At 48.9% G+C, this 26288-nt stretch overlaps 1 protein-coding gene across 5 annotated transcripts in view; it reads left to right on the top strand.

Moving 5' to 3' along the window:
• Nucleotides 1–26288, top strand: part of GALNT18 (polypeptide N-acetylgalactosaminyltransferase 18) — a 350962-nt gene that overhangs the window by 192036 nt on the left and 132638 nt on the right. The window lies entirely within an intron of this gene.

Raw genomic sequence — 26288 nt, 5'->3', positions numbered from 1 at the left:
ATATATACACCCCACTCCCAGGCTGGTAGATTCTTAGCCTAGGCAAATACTAACAAGAGCTACCATTTGTTTCTAAGCATCTTTGATGTGTTGCTTTGCTTAACTCTAAGAACAACTGTATGAGGTAGGTATTATTATTATCATGTTCATTTCACAGATGAGAGCACTGAGACTTGGAAAATCTACAGGTCACACAGCTGAGAAAGGCAGAACCAACGTTTGAACCCAAGTTGGATCTGACTGTAGAGCCTGGGCACTTAACCTTGTCACTATATTCAGGGGTCTAAACTCAGTTACCTACCAGGGCTAGACAGATAACGTGAATGGCAGAGGTGAGGCAATGAGGACTGGTGGGGACTGCGGTGAACAGGAGAATGAGCCCAGGTTCATCCCAGACGGGCAGCCAATGCTGGCTCCAGCCTATTCCTAGCCTGCAAGACCTGCTGACCTTTCTCAAGTTGGAAATCACACTTTTATGTTTGGTGGACTGAATAAGCCACATGGGCAGGCCAGATATGGTCATGGTCTGCCTGTCTGCAGCCTCTATCAGATGGACTCCCAGTGTGCAAAATAGAAACTTCTCTGGAGATGCTGTTTATCTCAGACATCCTTGGTGAAAACTTCTCCATCTCACGCTCTCTCCCTCTTGTGCTTGCTGGTTCCCACATCTCAGAAAGCCACCAGTCTGGACGGGCTCCGTGCAGCTTCCCTTCACTGTGGGCACAAGTTGAGACATTCACAATGCACAGGCCACACGGTTTAGTTTCATTGATTCAGGGAGGCCCCTTTTGGGCTGATGGATCCTTTTGGAAAAGCACATAGTCATTGCAGTCAAGGTGTAGATTTTGTTCCTAGGTTGTGGACTCAGATGCCATTCTTGGTGACATCCTTGCATCTTGAGATCTTGGAAGCAACTTGTATCAGGTACCCTGGGCCAGGCCAGTAGTGAGAGAGGGGAGTGACCAGCACCCGGGAAGCTGACAAGGCTGCAGAGGAGACAGACAGGGTGACAGTCACTTTGGGGAGTGTGTCAGTCTGAGCAGGACTCTCTCAGGGGCAGGAAGTGGGGGAGGGAACTGGGGAGGGAGGCAGGAGCTCAGGCCTTCCCGTGGGCCAACTTGGGTGTCGATAGCTGTGATGTGGATGTACCACGGCTCATGAGCACTGACCGGCTTGCCTAGCTCTCTTCCGCTGCATCACCTCCCTTTCTTTCACTGCCGGTGACCTGCAGCCCTGAGGGACTGTCTTGGAGTGTGTTTGTGGTCCCGTGCTTGATGCTCTTGTGGTTGCCATCTGGGAGTGAATAACCACGGCATTTCAAAGCTGAATAAGACCCAGGAAAAAACCCTACACACCTCATGTTTCTCTCATCTGGGGAAATAAGTGTGAATTGGAACTTTACAAACCCAAATCTTTAAACTCTTCCTGACCCAGTGAATTTGAAGAGCGACAGAAATGAATTAGAAATTAGATCAGGGGTCAGCATTTCCATGGGTTCTGAACCAAATGGAGATTAAAAAGAGTATGTCCAGCAGGGTTAATGGTGAAGGCAAGCTTCCTGCCTGGGCAGAGTGTCCTGACCTGGGTCTCAGAGGAGATTAATCGAAGGGTCCTGTGGATGAGATCAGGAGGTCCAGAGGGAGTTCTCTACCCAGACAATGGGAAGGAATTAACTTGTCACCAGCTGACACTCTCAGATGCGACAGAAAATGCCAGCATCGCAGGGTGGATTAACGTCAGGCCGCCCAGTGGAGCTATCGCATCCCACATCTGCCCTAAGGTGCTTAGATGCTGAAGAAAGGAACACTGTCCCCGCTTTGAAAGAGGTTTCGGGCTAAGTCCTGTGGACCAAGTATGTCTGCAAGCTTGTCTGTGTTGTCAAATTTCATTTGGCTTAAACATGAGAACTAACGCAGAGAATCAAAGAAAACAAGATTTTTTGCTGAGTGTTCCCGACCCGGGCTGCTCAGACATGAGGCTGAGGCATTGCCTGAAGTGATTGCATTTTCTCTGAAAAGAACATTCACGGTTGTTGTTTAATCTTTGTGGAGTGAGTTCCCATGATCTTAGGTGCCCAGTTGCCGTCCTCTCTACCTACATGGTCCACATTCCTACATACGATACATCAGGCCAGCAGTAGGTGAGGTTGCTGCTCCCTGAATTCCTGAATTCTGCAGGGCAGGAAAAATCAATCCCATCCTCTCACTTCCCAGTTATTGGGCTCCTATATTATGCCAGGTACACCCATGGGGGAGGGAGGGAGGGAGGGAGGGAAAGGGGGGCGGGAGAGAAGAGAGAGAGGTGGGGCTGTTGTGTAGATGAATTGATGAATGGGTGGTGGGTGGGTGCACAGGTGGCTGAGTGGAAGGTGGATGGATGGATGGATGGATAGAATTAATCTTTGCCATTTTATGGCATAGGTATTTTATGCCCATTTTAGAGATGAAGGAATTGAGGGTCAGAGGACATAGTGAATCACCAAAGTTCTCACTGCAAGATGGTGGCAGGACTGGGGCTTGAGCCCACATTTCTCAGCTCCAAGTTCCATGTGTCCCTCTTCTCTTTTCCCGTGTTGCCCACTAGGCTTTTTTTTTTTCTTTTAACTGCCTGCCTTGTACCTAGAGGTGGATCCACATGGGCTTGGACCAACTGCTTATACAAACAGGTGGCCAGAAGGAGATTCATTTTTTTTTTTATTCAGCGAATAGTATTGATCACTGTGTAGGCAGAGTTCCAAGATGGAGCCCCAAGACTCCTGGCCCCTGGTGTGCACTCACTTCTTCTAGTTATTCAGTCAAACACTCATCTGGGTACTGCTGTGAAGGAATTTTGCTGATGTAATTAAGGTCCCCAACCAGTTTGGTGGGCCTGACCTAATTATGTGAGCTCTTTAAAAGCAGAGCTCCCTGTGGCTGGTTGCAGAAAGGGGAGTCACAGAGATGCCCTCTGGAGGCCTGAAAGAAAGCGAACATCTGTCCTGTGCACTGCCTGTGGGGGCCATGTTGGGGGGAACTGCAGGTGGCTTCTCATTGCTGAGAGTGGCCCTGGCTGGCAGCTAGCAGGACAGGGACTTCAGTCCTACAACCACAGGGAAATGAATTGTGACAACAACCAGTAAGGCTGGAGGAGGACCCTGAGGCCCAGATGAACACTACAGTGCTGGCCAACACCTTGATTTCAAACCAGTGAAACCCTGAGCAGAGAATCCAGCCACACCACACATGAACTTATGACCCACAGAAACTGTGAGATCATAAATTTGTGTTGTTTTAAGCTTCTATTTTGTGGTGTTTCATTATGTAGCAACAGAAGACTAACACAGCCACCTACAATGTGCCGGCCAGTGTGCTAACCGCAGGGAACGTGAGACTGGCTTGATTTCTCCCCTCATGGAGCTCACAGTCTGCGGTGGGAGATAGACAAGAAGCAAATGAAATGATTACAGAGCATATAAATGCCATGAAGTACGTAAACAGGATGTTATGAAGTAAATCAGTGTAGGAGGGGGACATGGTTCAGGTTAGATGATTAGAGATGACCCCTCTGAGCTGAGCATAAAAGGATGAGAAGGAGGCAGCCACGTGAAGAGCCATGGAAAGTGTTCCAGGCACAGGGAACAGCACATGCAAAGACCCTGAGGTGGGAGATAGCCTGACATTCTCAGAGTCAGAAGGAGGCAGATGTGGCTGGAGGGTGCTGAGGAACGGGGAGGATGGCTTGAGATGATGTTGAAGGATTAGTCAGGGGCCTGGTCACATAAGACCTTGTAGACTGTTGCCCTCAGTGCCATGGGCAACACTGGTGAGTTTTAACTGGGGGAGAGGTATGACCTGACTAATATTTTTGGAAGATCTCTCTGGCTAGTCTGTGGTGAAGTGTTTGGATATAGGTACGAATGGAAGCAGGGAAATCATTTGGGAGGCTGTGGCAATACTTCAGACCAGAAATAATGATGATTTGGACTACGGTGACTGGAGAGAGTGAGGAGAGGATGGATTTGAGATATATGGAGTTGGCCAAAATGTTTGCTTGGTTTTTTCCATAAGATCTTATGGAAAAACCCAAACAAACATTTTGGCCAACCCAATATTTGGATTTGCTGGTGATTGGGTGTAGGGAGTGAAGGAGAGGAGAGGACCAAAGATGAAGTTCAGGTTTCTGGCTTGAGTGATGGGGTGAATGATGGTGCCACTTACTGAGATGGGAGGGCAGGAGAGGGGAGAAGAACAGGTTTGGGGAGAAAGACCAAGGGTTAAGGTTTGGCTGTGCTGAATGTGAGATGCCTTTGAGACATCTGAGGGAAGATCTTAGGTAGTCATTTGGACGGAGAGGCACTGCTGAGCAGGGCCAATATCCCGGATCCAGGAGGCCAGGACCAGCTGACCTGGCCTGGTGGCAGACCAGCTCCATGCTCACTTCCTTGAAGAGTGGCAGAATACCCGGGTCTACACAGCAAGGCTTCAAAGACCCAGGGCTCAGGCCACTGGAGCAGTCTTCCTTCCTGGACCCCCCTGCTCCCATGCCAAGCCCTGGGCGCAGCCACACACCCAGAGTGAGACATCCTGGGAAGGGGTGGCTCTGGTGTGAAGCTGACATTTCACAAGTGACTTCAGTTGTTCTGGGCTAGTAGTAAGGCGCATTAAGTACCAAATTATGTAAACCTAATACTGCAGTCTAATGTTGTTAAGAGACCTGAGGGAGCCCGGGAGGAGTGAACAAGGAATCGTCTGTAAGATGATCAAATCCCTGATTAAAATCACCTCCCAGGATCAATGGCCTCGAGAGAAAGTGGGGAACGCCTCTGAATCCTAATGGGGCACGCCTCTGAATCCTAATGGGGCATCCGCAGCTCTAGAAGGATGTTTGGCTGGGCTGCTGCTTCCTTCTTCAGGGCTGCTCGGTGCAGGAGGGGCTGGTGTGGAAAGAGGTCCCACAGGGATCTGACCACCGGGCTCAGGGATGTAGCAGCAACCTACAGAGGGCCTACGTCACGTGTGGCAGGTTTGGCCCCAACTTCCCCAGCTTTGCCTTGGAGGGGCTGTTCCCCCAGGATCAGACCCTGAGACACGGATTCAATATGAAGTAGTTTATTGAGGAAGTTCAAGATATACCAGTAGGGTGAGGAGTTAAGAAAGGGAAGGGAAGCTACTAAGAGTATGTTATCAAGTCAAGCAGCACTGTGGGCGGTGGAGTTTAAACCTCCGGGGAAACTCCGGGAAATTGTGTAAAGCACAGGCCTGAGAGCGATCAACCCTGAGAGGTGAGGGAGCTGGGGTATTTGTAAGCCAGCTGCCTTTAGTCGTTGGTTCAGGGCTACTCTCAGGGGCTGTTAGTTTATAGCTCTTCAGCCCTCCGTGTGCTGGGGCAGAGCAGTCGTCTGCGGCTTTGAGTAAATCCCTGGGGTAAACATTCTGGTACTTAGATGTGAGGGTCAGAGGAGCACTTGAAAAGGATGAGTCTCTAAGGATACGGGTGGGGCATCCACAGCATCTGCCACAAGGGCCATGATGCATATGTTTTGATACTTTTAAAAACTGCATTTCTAAAAGCTTGTGATATTGATTCTGTCCCAATCCTAACTCACCAAGCTGCAAGGCATGCTGGGACCTCTGCAGCAGGTTGAAGCCATCACCCAGGACAAGCAAGACCAGCGTTAGACCATCTCCTGCCCTCTGAGGTGGACCTGCTGCCCATAGGCAGAGTCCACAGTGCCTCGAGACCTGGTCTCCCTTTCATTTTGCGTCTGTGTCTAGTGGGTCCCTCTGATGGACAGAGCACCTGCAGGAAGCTGTGACTTGGGGTTATATAGACTAACCCGAGATCCCCACCTTCAGCAGTTTTGAAGCACAGTCCCAGCCGGGTCTGGAAGAAAAAGGATCGGGTGCAGTTTCTGGGAAAAACTTTGGCAAATTCTAGCAGGGGTCAGGCCCTAGCCAAGAAGGGTCAGGTCAGTTCCAAGAGTACAAACCAGAACACTGAGGCAGAACCACCCTTATAAGGTCTGTGCATGCTTGGGGGAAGCGGGGAGGAAGCTGCAGCTGAACTGGCACCAGGCATTGAGGGTGCTCCCTCGGCACCCCAGAGGCCGGGCTGAAGCTGTGGTTGGTGTCGTGGATGCTACTGGCGCCCCACCCAGATCCCCTTTACCGGCCAGTCTACCTATCCCCCAGATGCTATGAGCGTTGGCAGCTGGCAGCTCAGAGCCTGCACCCTTCTCCTGGAAACTGACTTCTCTGTTGAGAGCTGCCTCACCCAGAAGTACCTAGGAGATTATGCCCATCCTCCGGGGATGGCCCAGAACTAGTGCCTGATTGATACGGGTGTCTAAAAACCCACCCCTCCCCTCACGGGGGGATAACTCCGAGATGCCATCACGCTGCAGCGCTCCCTGAGAGCAGACTGAGCCTGGCCTGCCGCTGAATGCAGGTCTTTGCCCAGCTTCTTCCCCTGCCCTAAACTAGTTCCCTCACCCCCTTAGGGGAACAGAGCTGGCACCTACTCAAGGATCCCCATCTCAGACTCTGCTTTTAGAGAACCTCGTCTAAGACTTCCAGATGTGTGAGCTGTGGCAGCCGTACCAGGCCGGGTGGGCACGAGGTCTGCTAGAGAAGGGTGACCAACCCTCCCAGGGTGCCTGGGACTTTCCATGCTAAACCGGATCCTTCTGACCAACCAAGATGGTTGTTCGCCCTCTGGATCAGTGTCTAATTGATCTATAGAGTGAAGTGAGTTCCCTTTGTGAGCCCAGAGCTGTATTAGACTCAATGGGGACTAAAAGAAAACACAAAAACATGTCTTTGGTGAAATTCGACTAAGTGAGGGTTTATTTCTACAAGCCTTTCCCTCTGTTGTGAGAATTTCACTTCTTGTATATTCAAGTCACTCCCTGTGGGTAGATATCAGAAAAAGGGGAGAAAAAAAAGGAAACTGGAAGTTGGGACAAGGAAGAGGGAGATAAGGCAGAAGGCAGAGAGGGTGAAGAGGTTTTGGCGACATGACCTTGGGGAGAGATGAAGGAAACTGAGGCCAAAAAAAAAAAAAAAAAAAAATGTCCAGGCCCTTAATCACACTCAGGCTCTTCCTGGGAGGAGCAGCCAGCCAGCTAGAGCGCCCTGCCACTCCTAACACGCCGCACCTTGGCAGGAAGCTGTCATGGAGGGTGCCACCTGCGTAAACCCTGTGTACATGGAGAAGGGCTTGAGAGATAGCATTTCAGTGTGGCCAGCAGCCTGGGTTAAATAAGGGTTGCTCAGGCCTTTTCAACTAAAACCTCAAGTGCTGCTGCATTTCTGGAGCGTTGGTAATAACAGGAGGCCGGAGCCACCAGCTCTGAGCCATAAAATTAGACAGATAGTGATCGAGCTCCAGGCACAGGGGAAAATGCCACTCTGTGTGCATATTCTCTGCAACAAAGCCAAACAAACTTTCATGTGTGTCATTGAAAACTGCAGGGGAGAGAAATCTGGGAAAAGTTTTAGTGAACAAATGTTGGTAAATGGAAATTAATTATACAGTGCAGTGATTATTCATTTAAGATATGTAAAAATCCCACTGACGTTTTCTTTCTTTCATCTGCAGTCTTTATCATTTGCGTATAATGAAGGTAAAAACGTGAGTTAGGACTTTCGAATGTTCATTTCTGAACTCCCTTCTCCATCCTCCTGTTTTCCATATGGACCTCTGTCCGTTGACTGCAGGAACAGATCCACGGTCCCCTGACTGCAGGGTCCTGGCAGGAAGCAGGCGGCACTCTCACATTGGAGAATCTGAGGAGAGTTAATAACAGAGATTATTTACACAATGTGAGCAGGGGGTAGGGAAGCCACAAGGGACAGTGCAAGACCTTGGGGCTGGAAACAGCAGTGGTCCCTCCCAATGCAGGCCCAAGAGGGTACCCCACAGGGAGATACTGGGGGAATAACCCCCTTCCCTCTGATCTCCCCGCAGGTCAGCCCCTGGAACACAGAGAGGACCCAGGGAGGGTGGGGAGTGGGTGGAGAACGCTGGGCCCCTGCATATTGGTCCCAGCTCACAGTGCCTCAGGACCTAACCCTCATAATGCAGGTCGGCTTAAAGTTTAACTTCTCATTGCTTGGATGGAGTTTAAGCGTTAGTTGTGCACTTGTCAGTGTGTTCATTTCTGTTTGCAGGAGGGATGGAGAGGACCTCAGACAAAGACTAGAGGCTCATGGGGAGTCAGGCCCCAGACACTGAAAGCAGGGGGACCTGCTTAGTCCAGTGCCTTTATTTTTCAGATAAGGAACCGAGGCCCAGATAGGGGAAGTGCCTTGTTCAAGGTCACACAGTGATTTAGGGACAAAGCTAGAATCCAGGTCATTGCTGAATAAAATGCAGGATGTGGTGGAGTGAGTGCAGAGCTGGGGTGGGCATGGGCAAAGAGGGACCTGGGGTCCCCCAGAGCCCCTTGTCAGCACATAAAGGCCGAGGTGGAGAGAGAAGGCTGATGAGGCCCACGACTGTGTCCAGGTGGTGCCCTGAGCTTTTTCTAGGCCTTGCCTTTGAGCCAGACCAGACTATGAGGAAAGGCCCTGCAGCCCACTGAGCCTGCCCTGGTGTAGGGGAAGGGTTACAGACCGCCCTTGGGGAGACCGAGCTCCAGGAACCTGGGGGCTGACTAGACGTCTTTCTCAGGAGATGAGGCTACTGGCCCTGAGTTGGGAGCCTATGAGAAGGGCACTGTTGTGTCCTCCACAAGCCAACAGCTGGGGGTGAGTGGGCAGGAGCCAGAGAGCTGCGGCCTTGTTGCTTGTGCCTCAACAAGGGAGTGAGGACTGTCAGTAGCATTTAGAAGAAAATGCTGGTATCACCTTCAACCTGTGGTACCAGGGCTATTTTTTTTTTTTTTTTTTTTTTTTTTTTTTTTGCGGTACGCGGGCCTCTCACTGCCGCGGCCTCCCCCGTTGCGGAGCACAGGCTCCGGACGTGCAGGCTCAGCAGCCATGGCTCACGGGCCCAGCCGCTCCGCGGCATGTGGGATCTTCCCAGACCAGGGCACGAACCCGCGTCCCCTGCATCGGCAGGCGGACTCTCAACCACTGCACCACCAGGGAAGCCCAGGGCTGTTTTTAATTAAAGATATCTTACCCCTAAAAATCCATACTGACACCTCAGTGCCTCACCACCAGGTCCAAAATGGCAGACTCGGTGATTAGGATGCGAATTCCTTTGTGGGCCATTGCTGTTTTGCCCATTTGAAGCCAGCTTGTCTGGGTTGTGTGTCTGCCTTGTGAAGCACCTAGAAACCCAGCTTGTAACTGACCCAAATCAGGTGGTTCCTTCATAGCACTCTGCCCTAAGCCAGGCGCTGTGCCACTTTCTTGGTTGCATGTACCCTTGTCCTCAAAGAGCTTCTGGTCAGTGGATGAGGATGGGGGCTTGAGAAGCCATGGAAGCCAACTTTGGCCTGTTAGGGACTGTTATCACGTTAGGTCAGTGCTAGAACACAGCACATCGTCCCTCGTGCCTAGGATGTGGACCTGAGTGCCTCGCTAGCCGTCTACACAGAGTGTGAGGGGGTGGGCTCTTCATTTCTTCAAGAAGTATTTTGTTAACTGGGAGAATGGGAATCACAGTGGGTGACCCCAAAGAGATGACGAGTCTCAGGAGGGTCTGACAGTGTACATATGCTTCTTTCTGTCTGGAGCACCTCCTTCCATAGAGGACATGGGTGTTGGGTGCTCTGTGATCTGTCCGTTGAGGGGAACATTCCTCTAGGCCACATGGCAGATACAGACACAGACACACACAGACACACACACACACACACACACACACACACACACACACATATATACTTTTTAGTTATTCGTCTGGTTCTCTGTGTACTTTTTCATACATTTTCTCTGACCTGTTATATTGTAAACTCCTCAGGAAGAGGGTCATATCTCAGACACAGTGTCTCCAAGGGGATGTCCAGGACACGCTTGTTCAAGTTGTGAATGGTGGAGGTGGGGCTTCCCCTCAATACATCGAATGGGAACAACTGAGAGTTCTCGCCAGGCCTCCTCCTCTCTGTCTTCTCTGGAGCCAACCACGGCTTCCAGCTTTCCACTCAATGCTGCTCCACATTCATTCCTGGGGGATGGCCCCTTTTCCTTTAGCCTAGTAAACCTTTGTTTGGACATGTTCCTTCTTCCACTTTGCCCTCCTCTTAGGTTTATTAAAGTTCAGTGGTCAAATAAAGCTCTGTGTTTCCCTTGTCAGGGAGTGTTCTCTGACCATGTCTGGATAATAGCAGTCACGGGGAATATCTCCTCTCCTGTCCCATAAATCATCTTGCGGCATTGGCTGGCTACATCATGCAGCTGACTTTGGGAAAGCTCTGCAGTACTATTTCTGAATAATAATAAATGGAGCTGAAGCCCAGTAGCCTTTGCTCTTTTCCGCTGGTTCTGCAGAGCAGAGATGTGTGTCCTCAAGGGGCGCAGGTTATACCTCCGGGGTGGCCATTCTAGCAGTGGGAAGCAGCTTCCCTATCTGCCTCTCCTTTGTAGGCATTGCCTGGTCTTTTTTCCTCAAGGGACAATTTGCTGATCTGAGTGGAGGATGCTTCCAACTATTCAGCTCCAGCGCTTTGCCTGGTCTGTCGGAAAGCCACGTGATTACAAAGGGAGATGACTGCTGGCTGGATGCCAGCCCTTAAAGCCAGTCCCACACACTGCTGTCCTCCAGCACTCATTCCCTGCACGGCCTTGGCCTGAGCAGCTTGCCTAAGCCAGTCGCATGTGTAGAATCCCAACCCGTTCCCAGCTCCCAGGTTTGGGAACCTGTTGGCTCACGTCCACGTAGGCTCAGCACCTTGCCATTGAGCTTGCTTCTCTCCTTGACTCTGATTAGGAGTCTTTCTCCAGTGATCCTGCTGGAGGTAAGTCTGCCTCCTGGTCCGACCTGGCCCCAGGACCCTCACCTCTGCACATATCCCCCATGGATAATGCTCCTTCTGGATTCACTTTCTTGGGAAGGATCTGAAGATTTGCACCCATGGGGACAAGGCTCTGGGCTTTCCAAAAGGAAAAGATGGGAACACCCACTGGCCAAAGAGATGACCCTGGACTGTGTGTAAGAACTTTCATGTCCTTTCTTTTCTGCTGCCTTTTATCTTGGGCATCCTCCATGAATTCTGATTTTCATATTAGTTTTGATGGCTGTCACTATAGAATATAGCTTTGGCCATGTTCTGAACCCCAACTTTTATGACATTTTAATCCTATGACCCCTCGTGTTCAATTTTGCCTTTATTGCACCACAGTGGCACCTGGAACCATCCCCTCCTTGCAACATGGCTAGAATAGCTTACAGATATTGGACCATTTCTGACTTTGGAGATAGAAATGGGGCTGGAGATACCAGTGTTTCATGATGTTTACCAGCTCTTAGTGTACTTCATATAAAATGTTAGCCCTATGGAGATGGAATATTTCAACGTTCACCTGCAATTTGGTAGCTGTCCCCAGATGGCAGCATGAAAAATCAGCAAAGGTACAGTACATCACTGGGCCCAGTCATTATGACAGACTCTTATGTTGTGAGAGCTGCAAACATCTTGAGGATTATCCTCTTACTTAATGAAGGAGGTTTTTTTTACAATAAACCCGGAAGCTGCTAATCCAGCCTAGATGCTTGGCCCATAGTAGATACTCAGTAAACAGTGGTTATTATTTTAAGATTCAGTGACCTACCTATTTCTCTAATAGATGTGATTTTTATTAAAATGACAAAGTAAGCTACTCAGTGATTCACAATAAGAAAGTCACAATAGGGAGACATACTATAAAGAAAAGTTTATCCACTTGTGACTCATGGGACTTTCAGGTCTCTCTAATAGAAACCTCTATGGGATGAGATACTAGGCTTCTGGTCTGGCAGGACTGTTGATGCTCTGCCCATAGTAAAGCACCACATAGAAGGAGCTAAAAATTGGGTTAGGACTAGTGTATCAGTAAAGCTGCCTGCACAGAGAAAGACAGAAGTGCAGGAGTCCAAGCCACAGGATAAAAGAGACACGACCCCACTTAGGTGAAAGTCATATTTCTTCCTTGCCAAATAGAACTCTTATCCTTCACTACTTTATCAATCTTGACATTCTTTCACTCTTGGGAAATGTTAACTTTCTCCCCCTGCTCTGATAGCTCCTGGGCACTGAAAGACATTTTCTAGCTCATAGATTGAATAAAAGAGGCCCTCAGAGGGCTTCCACTTGTGGTCTGCATTCATTGCTTCTCTCTAATTTTTCTAAGGAGAAAATATTGTCCTTTCCTGTTCTGCGGATCTTGGAAACTGGACTCCCAACAAAGAGCCCTCTTTCTTCCATGTGGTTCTCTTTGCTCTAAATCCTAAAAAGTCATGCCGTGTGGCTGGAGGAGGAAGAAACCCCAAGCCAAGGCATCACGTGCACAAGCCCTCCCCACCCCGATCACCCCCACTTAACCCCCAATCCCGGGCAGCGAGACTTACCCTCTCTACTTCCACCGAATTTCTTCCAAAGTCTAGCCATTTCAAATCCACTTTGAAAAGGATTTATCTAACTGGTCTCTGCTGAGGACATAACCGCAGTCTTCGTTTTGTCTTCAGAATGATTTAAATACAGTTGGAACAAAATCAAATGATTTTTAAACAATGATGCAGTGATTTCCTCCCATGTCTCCTTCATAACCTAGAAAACTAAAACAAAGGAAGGGAGGGGAAGAAGAGATACCCTATATCCACCCTGCCTGACTGACCGCCCGAACCCCACACACCTCCTCCCGTTACCCAGCACGGAGCAGGTGGGAAATATGAGGGACGGCCAGCGCCTGCAGCCAGGTCCCCCGACTCGGGGCGCAGAAGCGACAGGTAACCAAGTCAGGCTTTTTCATGTTCAAACTTCTCTGAAGAAGAAGGTGTCTGGACCACATGAAGTGTACTAGTGTGGGGAGGTGGGGGTGGAAAGGAGACACACAGCACGGCAAAGCAGTTCTGTGGCTGAGAATCTATTCCCCAGTTGCAGGCAGGACCCTGCCACCCTCTGCCCTCTGAAAGAGACCTAGGACTGGGAGTAGAGTCCAGGTCCACTGAGGGCTGGGTTGGGTGTGTCTGGGGCGTGTTCAAGGTGAGGCCAAGTCGTGGCTGGCGGAGTCACCAGCGTGGGGTCAGTGATGGTTGGGGTCAACAGGAGATCAAGGTCGAGGTGAAGTCAGAGTTAGGTTGTAATCAGAGCTGAGATAAGGCAGAGTCACACTTGAATGAGGATATGGTCATGAGCATAGAGTTTGAGAGCTGGGTTAAGTTTGGGTGGAGCCGTGTTTCCATAAAGTCAGACTCTCCTTAAATCTCTAGCATGGAGTGTTCAACCCACGCCCTTGGGTGCTGTTTGCCCCTTAACTCCTTCAGGACCCAGGCTCACGCCAACCTTTGAGTGTTTTAGCACTTGTTCCTGTTCCCGTCTTGCTGTATTTCGTGTGCATTGCTTTTCCCCTAGGGATGGCACAACAATAAAAGCAGCTGAGTTGAATCCAGCTGATCTAGCCGCCTGCCTGACCCATCTGCAGATAGATGGTATGGGCGGAGGTGTGGGCACTGAAGCCCAGGTTCCCCAGGGAATGCAGTGATCGATGCCATCCCCATTTCCTGGAGCAGAGATAATTGGCTCCGTGTTGCGCATGCATGCACTCCCTCCTTTCCAGAAGAAACACCCCGTCTCACAGGGAGGCTATGCGAAATGGGAGCACCCTCCTCTTGCTGCCAGGCATTAGCTTATCATCTGCCTGGCATCCCTGGGCATGGGTTCCTCGAAATAGGGAGGCTGCCTGGAAGGGACTCAGTGTCGTTTCCTGGATCCTGCACGTGGCACACCATTCCCTGGGAACAGGTGCTGGGAGTCAGCAACAGAAGCATTTTCTCTCAGCCAGAGCCACTGAATAGAAGAATGAGCTGCTCTGTGAGGTACTGAGTTCTCCGGGACAGGAGATAATCAAACAAAGCAGGAACTCCTTATCAGAAATATGGTGTGGTGGATTCACACAGCAGTGAAGGATTGGATAAGCGGCCTGTTGAAGGCCCTTCCTGTAAGATGCTCTGGGAAGGATGTCTCAAGGTCAAGTGCTTGATTACAGGTATGCCTTGGTTTTCTGCATCCCCCTCCACTGTCCAGGTCCTTGCTTCTAGCCCTATGTCCTATCGTGTCCTCCACACCACGTTTCAGCTTTATCATCCCTTCTGCCCTAAGGAGAGCGTGATTCTTTCTAAATGACCACCGTTCTTTCCTGGTTCCAAGGCTCACTTTCTTCAGGGGAATGTCTGGGGCAGGGAAAAGAGAAGCGCCCACCTTCCAGAGCTGTGCTAACTCCAAAGAAAATCAAACATCACACCATCCCTGGGGCCCACAGGGACACCTGAGGCTCCTTGTCAGATGCCAGCCGCACTACAAGAGGCCTTCATATCTTCCCGTTTCCCTCCTGCAGTCTCTGTTCCTGCCTGCAGCTGCAAGGCAGGTGCATCACAGTGTCGCACTTCAGGTTTGGAAAAGGACAGAGACTTCGAGTTCCCCAAGGATTTTTTGGGATGCTGGCACTATCCGTGAAGAGGAGGACTTAGGCCCCGGGATGATGCCCTGTGAAGTCCTTCCCGGCAAGCACTGTGGCTGATGTCCTGCATCTCACATGACTCCGTGCACCACTCAGACGCCTGCGGGCACCTTGACAAAAGGAGCTCGTTATCTTGCTCTCAGTTGCTTTGAAGTTCTGCTCGGCATGGCAGCCAGTCAGAGGAAGCCACCCGCCATCAAAGCCTGGCTCCGTAAGATAAAAGCAGTTTATGATTCAAGACAAACTGTCATCGCAGATTAAAACATGTCTACACCCCTGATGACGATAGTTATTTTTCCTGAGAATGTCGAGTACATTGCTTACATTTCACAGGCAAGAAGGAAAGAAATCTAATTCCACCGGGCTGGATCATTTAAAGGCAATCTACGTTCTAGAAACACACTGAAGAGTAGCGTTCCCAAGGTGATACAAAATAAGTCACGCTTGTGTGATTCTTCTGTTGCCTTACTATTTGCTTTGCAGTGCTCCAGCCTGATTCTTCTTTACATGGAGAATTCCATGCCAGCCACATGTGATGACTTTTGATTTACTCAATATGTAAGCCTATGTCACACCTTCTGGCTTTGGTCCATGCAATTACTCTAACTAGAAGGAGAGTCTCACCTTTGTCCACCTGGCAAACTTCTCTTCATCCCTCAAAGCCCAACTGAGATGCCACCTCTCCTGTAAAGCCCTTCTTTACTCTCACCAAGACTAAGTTGTTGGGAGTCCCCTGAGCTGTGTGTCCGCGCCTCTATTGTATTACACTCGCCATTTAGGATGGAATTGTTTTGTCTCTTGTCCTATCTGTCTCCTCTTGGGCTAGGAACTCCCCAAGACCAGGGACTGTGTCTCTTCAGTGCTTAGTGCCCGGCATATAAGAGGTTCTCAATAAAAGTTTGCTTAAAGTGCTTTTTCTACTATATGCAAAGTAACCCACCCTCTTTCTTGTTTACTACTTTAAATGGGGATATTAAACACATAAAAGTGAAATGTTTGATGAAAATAACAGAAAAGACTATTCGCTAGTAGAGGGACCCTAGTATTCTTGTTCCTAGAAGATGTGTTTTATGTCCAGAACGTCAAAGGGGAACCTGGAGTGGTCCCTACTCAGCCTCCTCAAGCCTCACAAGAGGCAGCACAGTTAGGACTGGGGCCTGAGCCTTTAGAACAGAGAGCCAGGAACAGCCAGCCTGACCGTGCTGCCCAGCACCAAACCCTGCAGGGAGCTCACACTACCTGTGGAATCCACGCTTCGCCTCCCTGCCAAATCATTTATTTGCCACATTCAGGAGGCTGATCTGGGTTTGTGTGTTTATTTGTTCATTTCCCATTGAGGAGAAGAGTTATTTTCTCTGTACTCTGGACTCCCAGGCCTGGAATTTCTGAGGTCAAACACACCATGATTTCCCAATCCTCTTCAGGATTGCAAAGGATCCAGAAACACCCTTCCCCCTGACTGTAAGGGGTTTGGAGATCTGCAGTAGGTCAGGTAGAGGTCCTTTCAGAGAGCTGGACTTGTCTGCCCTGCTGTTTACATCCCAAGAACTTAATTTCATCAATTTAAGGGGGTGTGTGGGGGGGTTGTGGGTGGGTGTGGGTGTGTGTCTGAGTATGTCTGGGTGTGTTTTAAACTGGCTTCATGGAGGAATGTGGACAGCTCTCCAGTCCTGCAAATGGTCCCTTGAGTGTTTTGATAGAAACGAGAAAGAATTCGTGTGATGTGGGTGAGCTTCGTGCAGTCCCCTCCCGGAGACAGGAGAGAAGCACTCCTTCTTCTTTTCAAAAATCTTTTCTGGATCACGTTCTCTAGGCCAAGTTCAGTCCTAGACACCAGAGCTATAACTGAGGAAGCCGTGGGCACAGCCCTCAAGGAGCTTTTGATCTAGTCGGCGAGACAGACTAGGAAACACTGGAGTATGAGGGGAAGGCATCCAACCTAGTCTTTGGGGGATCAGCAAGGCTTCATAGCATTGCTGAGCCCCCAAAGGGAGAACTTTCTGAGACTTGAAATTAGGCATCAAACAAGCAAAAGTGAAGAAGGAGCTTAAGTGTACTGTGAAAACTTTAAGTGGCCTGAAAGCTTTGGTGTGTGGGATTCTGGGGCCCTACTGGTCATCTCTGAGACGAGCGTAGCCACCTTTACTCGCCTCCCCTGTCCACTTCCAGTCTGTGTTTTCCCATCTCTTAGAATACACACTAACTGATGGAAGGATCTTGCCGCAGGAAAGCTGTGAGGACATTATGCTGCTGTTCAAAACTGTCCCGCAGCTCCCTGTCACATGACAGCTTAAAACAAGGCAGCAGCCTCACAGCTTGCATCTTCCCTAATCAGACGCTATCTGCCCCCTCTGCTCACGACTGCCTTCCTGTGTCCTGTATCCGAAACCCATCTGGGTTCCTGCCCCAGCCTACCTTTAGCCATTAAAGAGTGGGGCGCTTATCCCCACTCCTCGCACGAATTCAGAGTTTATAGCTCTTTAGATCCGTAACTCAGTGGTATAAACTCATGACATGATTCCAATAGAGGGGGACGGGCAATAGATAGAACCAGAGCTGGACATGACCTATTCCAAGCCTATTTCGTGACCATTTAGCCAACTTGAGTCAAGGCACGATTAGCCTGGTGACAGCACAGATTTTCCTAGTGACATCAGAGCTGGGAATGACAAGCATATTTAAGAATGGAAATGGGTATGTGGAATCTTAAAAAAGGGTACAAATGAACTTATTCACAAAACAGAAATAGAGTCACAGATGTAGAAAACAAACTCACGGTTACTGGGGGTATGGGCGGGGAGGGATAAATTGGGAGATTGGGATTGACATATACACACTACTATATATAAAATAGATAACTAATAATAACCTGCTGTGTAGCACAGGGAACTCTACTCAGTACTCTGTTGTGACCTATATGGGAAAAGAATCTAAAAAAGAGGGGATATATGTTTATGTATAACTGATTCACTTTGCTGTACACCTGAAACTAACACAAAAGTGTAAATCAACAGTACTCCAAAAAGAATTAAAGAGGGGCTTCCCTGGTGGCGCACTGGTTGAGAGTCCGCCTGCCGATGCAGGGGACGCGGGTTCGTGCCGCGGTCCGGGAAGATCCCACATGCCGCGGAGCGGCTGGGCCCGTGAGCCATGGCCGCTGAGCCTGCGCGTCCGGAGCCTGTGCTCCGCAACGGGAGAGGCCACAACAGTGAGAGGCCTGCGTACTGCAAAAAGAAAAAAAAAAGAGAATGGAAATGAGATCCAAAAGCTGAAGTCTGGGGACTCTACCCAGGTACCAAATACAGTGAATCCCCAGGTGCTCATCATCATGGGTCTCATCTGGACTCTTTCTCTTTCCCCCTCCCATGCATCTGAATGAAGCAAGCCTCCGGAATAAATGGGATGATGACAGCAGCAAGTGATTCCAACTTGTGTTTTGGATGCTGGCCTTTATAACTGGGTTCTTGCTTTTCCTGTGTGACCAAGCCCCTGACCCCTGGTCCAGGTAGATAAGCTGTGTTCTCTGCTGGAGAGTCTTCTATTTGAGTTTTCAACTGTCGTTGGCTGTCAGCTTCCTAGGATGGGATTCATGCCGTACCTGCCCTAGGTACCAGCTGCAGACCTCAGCTGTGCCTTCCTGACACTGACAACAAGCTGGGACCTTTGCCCTTCAGCTGCTGCCAGGCTCCCCCGAGGCTACATATGCCTGATTCACCTTCTTCCTCCTCTCTGCTTCTGGGACCTTCCCACGCATCCAAGGCCAATGGGCATTTCTCACTTCAACTTCCATCCCTTCCCACAGGAGCTGCTACAGGGCCAACAGGATATTTTGGTTCTCACTTCCTGTCTTGTGCACCTGAGTTGAGAGCACAGGTACACGGCTTCCAATTTTATGTCTGTAAAGTGTCCCCTTGTTAGATTTGACCCATTCCTTCTTGTTAAAGGTTTTTTGGGGGGTTTGGGGGGTTTTTTTGGATCTATCACAATTCCCCCCACCCTCTTATCAGTGACAAATTTTGATGTGTACACCTTCTCTATCTAAGCTATCAAGAAAAAAATATATATATCTGAGATGGAGCTAAAGGCAGAGCTTTTCACCTGCTGCTAGAAACCCCTTTCATGTTGATGTTGAGCCATGAATCAATCCCTTTAGACATAGTTATTCAATTAGTGACTATTTCACTTGATTGTATTTCAAGCATCCAGTCCAGATGTTTCACAGTGGTGGCTTTCTGGCAAATGTTTTGTTTGGTCAGCACAGCATTGAAAAACTTTGAACTCGTATTAAAAATCAGGAGATTTCTCACCAAGATATCCAGATTTCCGGCTTCTCCTGAAAAATACTTAGTATTGATAATAGTCAGCTGGAATTGGGTAGCAGGTGCCTTTGTTAGACAAGACATGTAGTCTCTGGTTTGCTACCTTCCCTGATTACTTTACTCATTTATGTTTTGAGTTTACAACCTTTCCAAAGCATAGGAAGGGAGACTTTGTATTAGTTATCTACTGTATTTAAGTTATCACTGTATTAGTTATCTATTTCTACATGACAAATTACCCCAATCTTCACAGGTTAAAACTACAAACATTTATTATCACACACAATCTTTGAGGGTCAGGAACCCTGGCGCGTCTTAGCTGGGTGGTTCTGAATCATGAGGCCGTAGGCAAGGTGCTGGCTGGGGCTGCAGTCATCTGTAGGCTTGATTGTGGCTGGAGGGCCTGCATGGATCTTTCTTCCTGTCATGCCAGCTGGCTTCCCCCAGAAGGAGTGATCCAAGAGACAATGACCAAGCTGCGATGTTTCTCATGACTTAGGCTCTGAAGTGACACACTTCCACTTCTGCCGTATTCTGTTCATTAGGAGCAGGTTACTGAGTCCAGCCCACACTCAGGGGAAAGGAATCAATTTCCATTTCCTGAAAAGAGAAGTATCACAGACTTTGTGGACGTATTTTACTGATTTTTTTTAACATCTTTATTGGAGTATAATTGCTTTCAATGGTGTGTCAGTTTCTGCTGTATAACAGAGTGAATCAGCTATACATACACATACATCCCTGTATCTCCTCCCTCTTGCGTCTCCCTCCCACCCTCCCTATCCCACCCCTCTAGGTGGACACAAAGCACCGAGCTGATCTCCCTGTGCTGTGCGGCTGCTTCCCACTAGCTATCTATTTTACGTTTGGTAGTGTATATATGTCCATGCCACTCTCTCACTTTGTCCCAGCTTCCCCTTCCCCTTCCCCGTGTCCTCAAGTCCATTCGCTGTCTGCGTCTTTATTCCTGTCCTGCCCCTGGGTTCTTCAGAACCTTTTTTTTTAGATTCCATATGTATGTGTTAGCATACGGTATTTGTTTTTCTCTTTCTGACTTACTTCACTCTGTATGACAGTCTCTAGGTCCATCCACCTCACTACAAATAACTCAATTTCGTTTCTTTTTATGGCTGAGTAATATGCCATTGTATATATGTACCCCATCTTTTTTATCCATTCATCTGTCGATGGACACTTAGGTTGCTTCCATGTGTGGACATATTTTAATACCACCACAGTCCTTAAATTGGATAATGCATGTAAAATCTTTAGCACTATGTAGTTAATGCATAATAAATGCTCAATAAGTTACTAACAATAGTAATAATAGGTAACACTAAGTGTTGAATACCTGCCAGGCACTCTTCTAAAAGCTTTACATGCATTAACTCTTTAACCTCACAACAGCTCTGTAAGGTAGTTTTTATTATTATTTCCATTTTACACCTTAGACCGCATGTCCAGTGAGGTGGAACAAATATAGGCCATGTTCACACACTAGTAAGTGGGGAAACAGTACGCATGCACAGATCTGTCCACGTAACCATTATACTACACTTGCAGAATTTTGTATTGTTACTGTTTGTAGTCATTATTATTTATTATTATTATTACTATTTATGTTTCCCTGAATTTCCCTGACCTGAGGCACTAACAAGGCTTAATGGAAAGAAATGTGTTCCGTTTAGTGTTTTGTTCTGATAAACCTGTGTTGGGTCCTAGGAATCACCATTTCATGAGGTAAGCTCTCAAAACCCACCCTCTTCCAATCTTGCTCCTTGCTCTTTGGATCAAGACGAGCCTCTTAAGCATGATGTACAGGGTCTGCCCCTCCCTCCCTCTCACTCACTCCTTCTCACCCCCTCCACCCGGGCACCCTCTGCCCTGGCTGCGGGGGCTTCAGCCAATCTTAAGCACCATACTCCTTCCATTTTCAGGATACGTACACATGCTGGTTTTATGTGCCTGGAACATCTTTCTTCCTCTCTTAAAAAGGAAATCTTACCTGTGCTTGGTATTAAATCCAATTGCCTGCAATGTGACCAATCCTTTCCCTTTCCTTGGGTTGAAATCCCAAGTGTCCATCTGGTTTTCCAGCCCCTTTCTTCTGTATATTAGTTCAGTGATATGGTCTCTAGTGGATCTCAGTGCCCTGAGTTCTGGTGTTTTCGGCCGGGAAGCTGGAGTTCCCTGGGAGTAGTCAGGCACTCTCTTCACATCCATTTTTAGTAAACACCCAGAAAAGACCGAATGCCTGCTTTCAAAACTTAAGCTTGCCAATTATAAGCTGGTGACTTACCCTGATGCCTCTGTACTTCAGTTTTCTCATCTTTAAAATAGGGACAATAATTTAAAATAAACTTCCCTATCAGCTTGTTGTGAGGAATGAATGGGATAGTTGTGGGAAATGCCTAGGAAGTGCTCACTGGCCCACAATTGGTGTCTCCTGGGGTGACTATTTATTCCCTCCTGCACTTCCACCTACTGCCCAGGGAGCTCAGGCACAGCTGGCACAAGGTGGTAATGCCCAGGGCAGCGGTCCACGTCATGACCTCTAAGGTTTACAGAGGGGAGGCAGTGGGCATGGCAGAAACTCACTTGGGAGAAAGACATATACGGATTTGAATCCAGCCTCTGCTGCTTATTAAGTATGCAATCTTGGGCAAATGCTTAAAACCTCAGTCTTCTCATCTATAAAATGCAAATACCAATAGCTCCTTCAGGATTGTTTTGAAGATTAATTAATGCCTGTAATGTGTGGAGCAGTTTAGTGTGGGATCATAACAGTTATTTAATAAATGTTAATTTCCTTCTCTTCCCTTAAAATCAAGCATTATTCTCGAGGGCGCAGAGGTGAGCTGCAGAATGGAAGCTAAGGAGCCATGCTTTCTCTTGGACATCTCATACAAATGCCACTGGCCCCAATCACAGGCCCCTTCTTACTCATCTTCTTAGCTCTGCTCTTGAAGATCCCAGTCAACTGTGATTTTGGATCTCCTATTTTCTCTACACAGTCTTTTTTTTTTTAATTTATTATTCTTATTTATTTATTTTTGGCTCAGTAGTTGTGGCATGTGGGCTTAGTTGCTCCACAGCATGTGGGATCCTCCCTGACCAGGGCTCAAACCCGTGTCCCCTGTGTTGTCAGGTGGAGTCCCAACCACTGCGCCACCAGGGAAGCCCCCTACACAGTCTTTTAAAAATAAGAGCCCCCTGAAGGTTTCCCCAGGGTCTGATTTTTCTGGGATTGCTGTGTTCTTCCTGTTTGGATCATCACTTATTGTACAAGCAGAATTTTTGTTCCAAGGGCTTCTTTCCAAAGCTGTATTCCATGAAATCACAGCTCTTTTTCCCATCGACTCTTGGAAGTCTGTCTACTAAAACTCAGCCTTCAGGTATACCAGCCCTGCCCTCTCTACCAGGCGCTGGGAGAAGATACAGAACTTTCCACCAAGATTCCCAACACTCCACCAATTCCTCACAGTTGATAGGAATTGATAAGTCCAGAATAGCAAAGGTTTTTTAAAAAAATATTTATTGCTCCCCTACCAAGTATCAAGTACTGTCTCAGCACTAGAAGTTAGTAGAGAGAAAAATCCCATGCTTATATAGATCTGACATTTTAGTTGTAGACACAGACAACATTAAAATAACCAAATAAGGATTAATGTAATTTTTAGATAGTTAAAAATACTTCCAGAAAAACCATACAAGGTAGGCGATAGAACACATAGGGATGGAGGGGAGTGGATTGGAGGAGTGGTTTGATGAGGTGGTCAGGGGTTTTAATCAAAGCCCGTAGAGTCCTAGAAGAACCATGAATGGTCACTGGAGACTTCCTGACCCCCTTGAAATAGGCGGTGTCTATGTGTTTGCATGCATGCATGCGTGTGTGTGTGTATGCATTTTTTTTCAGGGGAAAAGACCTGTAGGTTTCATCAGACTCTGAGAAGATGCACAAAGGGTAAATAACCATGGCATCGTTCCCTCTGGCCACAGGGGCAGAGAATTATTAGCTAGTTGTCCAACATCCTGCTTTGAATGGGATGCAAGCCTTTCTTTGGTGTCTGGGCAGCCAAGGCCCTCCCTACCAATCCTGGGATCTGGGCCAGAAACAGCCTCCCTCCGGCTCCATCTGGTTGAAGCACCAATGGCAGATGAGAGAGCCAGAGCTCTCGCCTGCCTTCTTGCCTTTCAGCCTCACCAGACACTCGCACCCTTGGGTTAGGTGGTGCCAGGCGGGAGTTAATCCCTCCCGCCCCAGCAGCCCTGTTCCCTCAGCCTCAAGTCACGTGCACATCTCTGCACTCCCCGTGGGGTCATCGCCCCGTCTGGAGTTCTCTTTGCTCCTGACCAGGCTGTCCATATTGCTAAGCAGGCTTCGGAGACAGAAGCTTTGTTTTCAGCTCTACCGCGGTAGTCTCCTCCTCTGACTCACGGTCACCTCCCACACGTGCACCCTCTCTCCACCCTCCCTGCTGCTCTCCATAGTAACCGGTTCACTCATTTCTTCTCTGGCATCACTTCATCTCTGAGCAAACCCCCTCTCCCTCTCCTCACGCAATGTCGTCCTGCTCGATCCAGCTTTTGTGGATTCCAGGCCAGAATCAAAAAGCCAAACGATGCTTGTGAATACCATCAGCAGACCCAGCTGGTGTCCCGCCAGCTTTTTGCTCTTTCAGAGTCAGTGGGAAAAAAGCAATAAAAGTACCACTCAACTATCCTGGTTCCTCAGTGTCCCGCCCAGACTTTAGAGACATGCCTCTGGGCGGGGTTGTCCAGTCCCAGGTGGATTAGCAACAAAGGGAGGTGGCCACAGTTGGGGAAGACTCAGCTGTCCCCCGGGAAGGGGCATCTCTCCCACCTGGCTGTGCCCGCAGCAGTAAATAGCAATGCTGTCCTACCCGCGAGTGCTGGGGAGTGTCCTTGGAGTTGGCTGAGGTTCACATCAGGGTTAGGTGGACGTGTTTCGCCTACAGAAGGTTGAGGTTTCCTCTGACATTTTCTCAGTGTTCCAGCTCTCCCCTCTGGCAGGAGGACCCCAAACTCTCTGAGGTTCCTGAAGTTGCCCCCTCACCTTCCTCCTAGCCTCTGGGTGCCAGTTGGCCCATCTCATGGGATCACTGTGAAGATGAAATGAGATAATGTAGAGGAAGCACACAGTAGGTACTCAGACAGTCTAAGTTCTCTTCTCCTCCTTCCCTTCTCTCTGCTTCCCCCAGAGCCACCTCCTCCTCTTTTGGTCACAGTCACTTCACTATGACCGGGCTTCCGTGCGTGGCTCTCTGGGCTATGGGCATCTTAAACAGTCATAGGGATGCAGACTCCCATCCCTACCTGGAGTTCTGATACGACACCTTTCAGGGCCCGGCTTGACAGGGACTGAATCTTATCTGAGGATGGGTGTCTGACACTATGTCCTCCATATTTTCACTGAATGAGTGAATGAATGATTCGAGAAAGATGACAAAAAGCCCAGATGCTGAAGGTGGAGACCAACACAGGCTGCTGCTTACAGGACTGATTCTATGTGCTGAGTTCTCTGCAGAAGTCTGGGTACCAGGCCAGATCCTGCTCAGGGACCATGCTGGCCTCACACCTAGGTGACCCATGAGTTATTTCCATGTTGAGAGCATCAGGCCTGGCTGCTTTAACTCCAGATGTTCTGGGGGAACAAGGAACTCATCACGTGCCAGGCAAAGTCAGCATGTGGTCAGGATGGGTTTCAGTGGCCCTGGAGGAGGCCAGGCCCACCTTCGGGCCACCTCCTTCCATGTCCTGCTGGCTCAAGCAATGGTCCCCGGCCCTCTTTAGAGACCCTGGATAGGCCTAATTGAGGCTTGGGGCTGGATGAAGAACCCATAATAATAAATAATAGAATGACTTGTATTATTTGGGGGGAAAAACAGAAACCTCACTTGCTTGGCTTTCTGGAAGGGGGCAGTTCCTTTTGCTGCTACAGTACACTTTTAAATTAACAAATGGATAAAAGGCCCTTCCTGACATTTCAGCTCATTTCTCACAAGCTCAGAGACCTTCAGGTGAGAGGACACCAAGTAAAGCTTCCTTATGACTTCCTAATAGTTTTTGGCCCAGCCTTTAAGGCCCCTTGCAACCTGCCTACCACTCACATACCCAGTGACCTCTCCCCTCACTAAATCCACACCCCCATGCTCGGCCATCACCCACATTCGGCCGGCCTGCCATTCACCACTTGGCCAGATGTGCACGTTCATGCCTCTTGGCCTTTATGTATGCTGTTTTTCTTCCTGCGACACTTTTTTTCTGTCCCCTTTACCTTCCTATAGCAGAGCCCCCTCAAAGTCAAATGTCATCCCGTGACGCTGGTCCCATCCTGCACTGTATTATCAGAGCACCTCGTGACAACCACTTTTAGAACATATTTCAAGGCACGAAAGTGATCTGTTCGGTTATTTCCTCCCACTGCACTGTGAGCTTCTTGAGGATGGAGCTCTGACATGGTCCACATGCTCAGCCCCGGGCACCAGGCCTGCCGCGTGCCAAGCACTCTGGAAGCTTCTGCCAGTGGAACACGTGAATGAAAGGAACACGATGTGACATGAAGTGAGAAAGCGCGATGTGGTCAATATTGGGGGCCTATCAGGGAAGTAATATTTCTTGGGTTTTCTGAAGTAAGTCTCGCTAGAGGAATATGATGATATATTTGCTGAAATAAAGGGGTCTGAACAAAATCACTAATTCCGAGAGGCCTGCAGGAATCACACCGGCAGCTGCCAGCTGTGAAGGTTGCAGACTTTATAGGGGGCAGCTCTTCCGCAGGGCTGTTCACCGCCCGGTCCTGCAGTCTCCTGCCAGCGGTTGAGGCACCTGTACTTACCTACATCCTGCATTTTGATAGCATCCCCTCAGCTTGGCCTTTGGTAGCTTTAAAGGAAGAGGAAGGCCAGTGCAGGGTGGGCAGGGAAGCCCAGGAGCCGGCCGATGTTAGCCGTCCGTGTCAAGATGCTGGCAAGGGCCTAAGTCCTAGGCGCTAACTTAAAAACAAACAAACAAAAAACAATGCTTCCAGCAGCTAATTGTGTTTTTGTTTACACTTGCGATCCAGCACAGCCTCAGCAGACCGGAGCATTTAGCGAGTTTTATCAGATGGCTCCGGCCCACCCAGAACCCAGGCCTGAATTTGAGCCTCTTCCAGTCCCACTAGCACCTGAAGCATGGATGGAAAAGGCTTTGCCTGGGGCAAGAGAGGAGGGGGCACCACTGGGCTGGCCCTCCCCTTCTCAGGCCCCATCACTGCTCAGTTTCAGGGCTGAGGCCAGGCATTCCCTGGCTGAAAGGACCAATCTTCCTGGGAGGGATGGGTGGGGGGCAGTCCTACCTTCTAGGGGGCTGCCTGCTCTGTTTG

The sequence above is a fragment of the Tursiops truncatus genome, chromosome 8, assembly GCF_011762595.2.
Source record: "Tursiops truncatus isolate mTurTru1 chromosome 8, mTurTru1.mat.Y, whole genome shotgun sequence".
Taxonomy (NCBI): domain Eukaryota; kingdom Metazoa; phylum Chordata; class Mammalia; order Artiodactyla; family Delphinidae; genus Tursiops; species Tursiops truncatus.
Note: the sequence above shows the minus strand (reverse complement) of the source record. Positions and strands in the feature narration are given on the sequence as shown.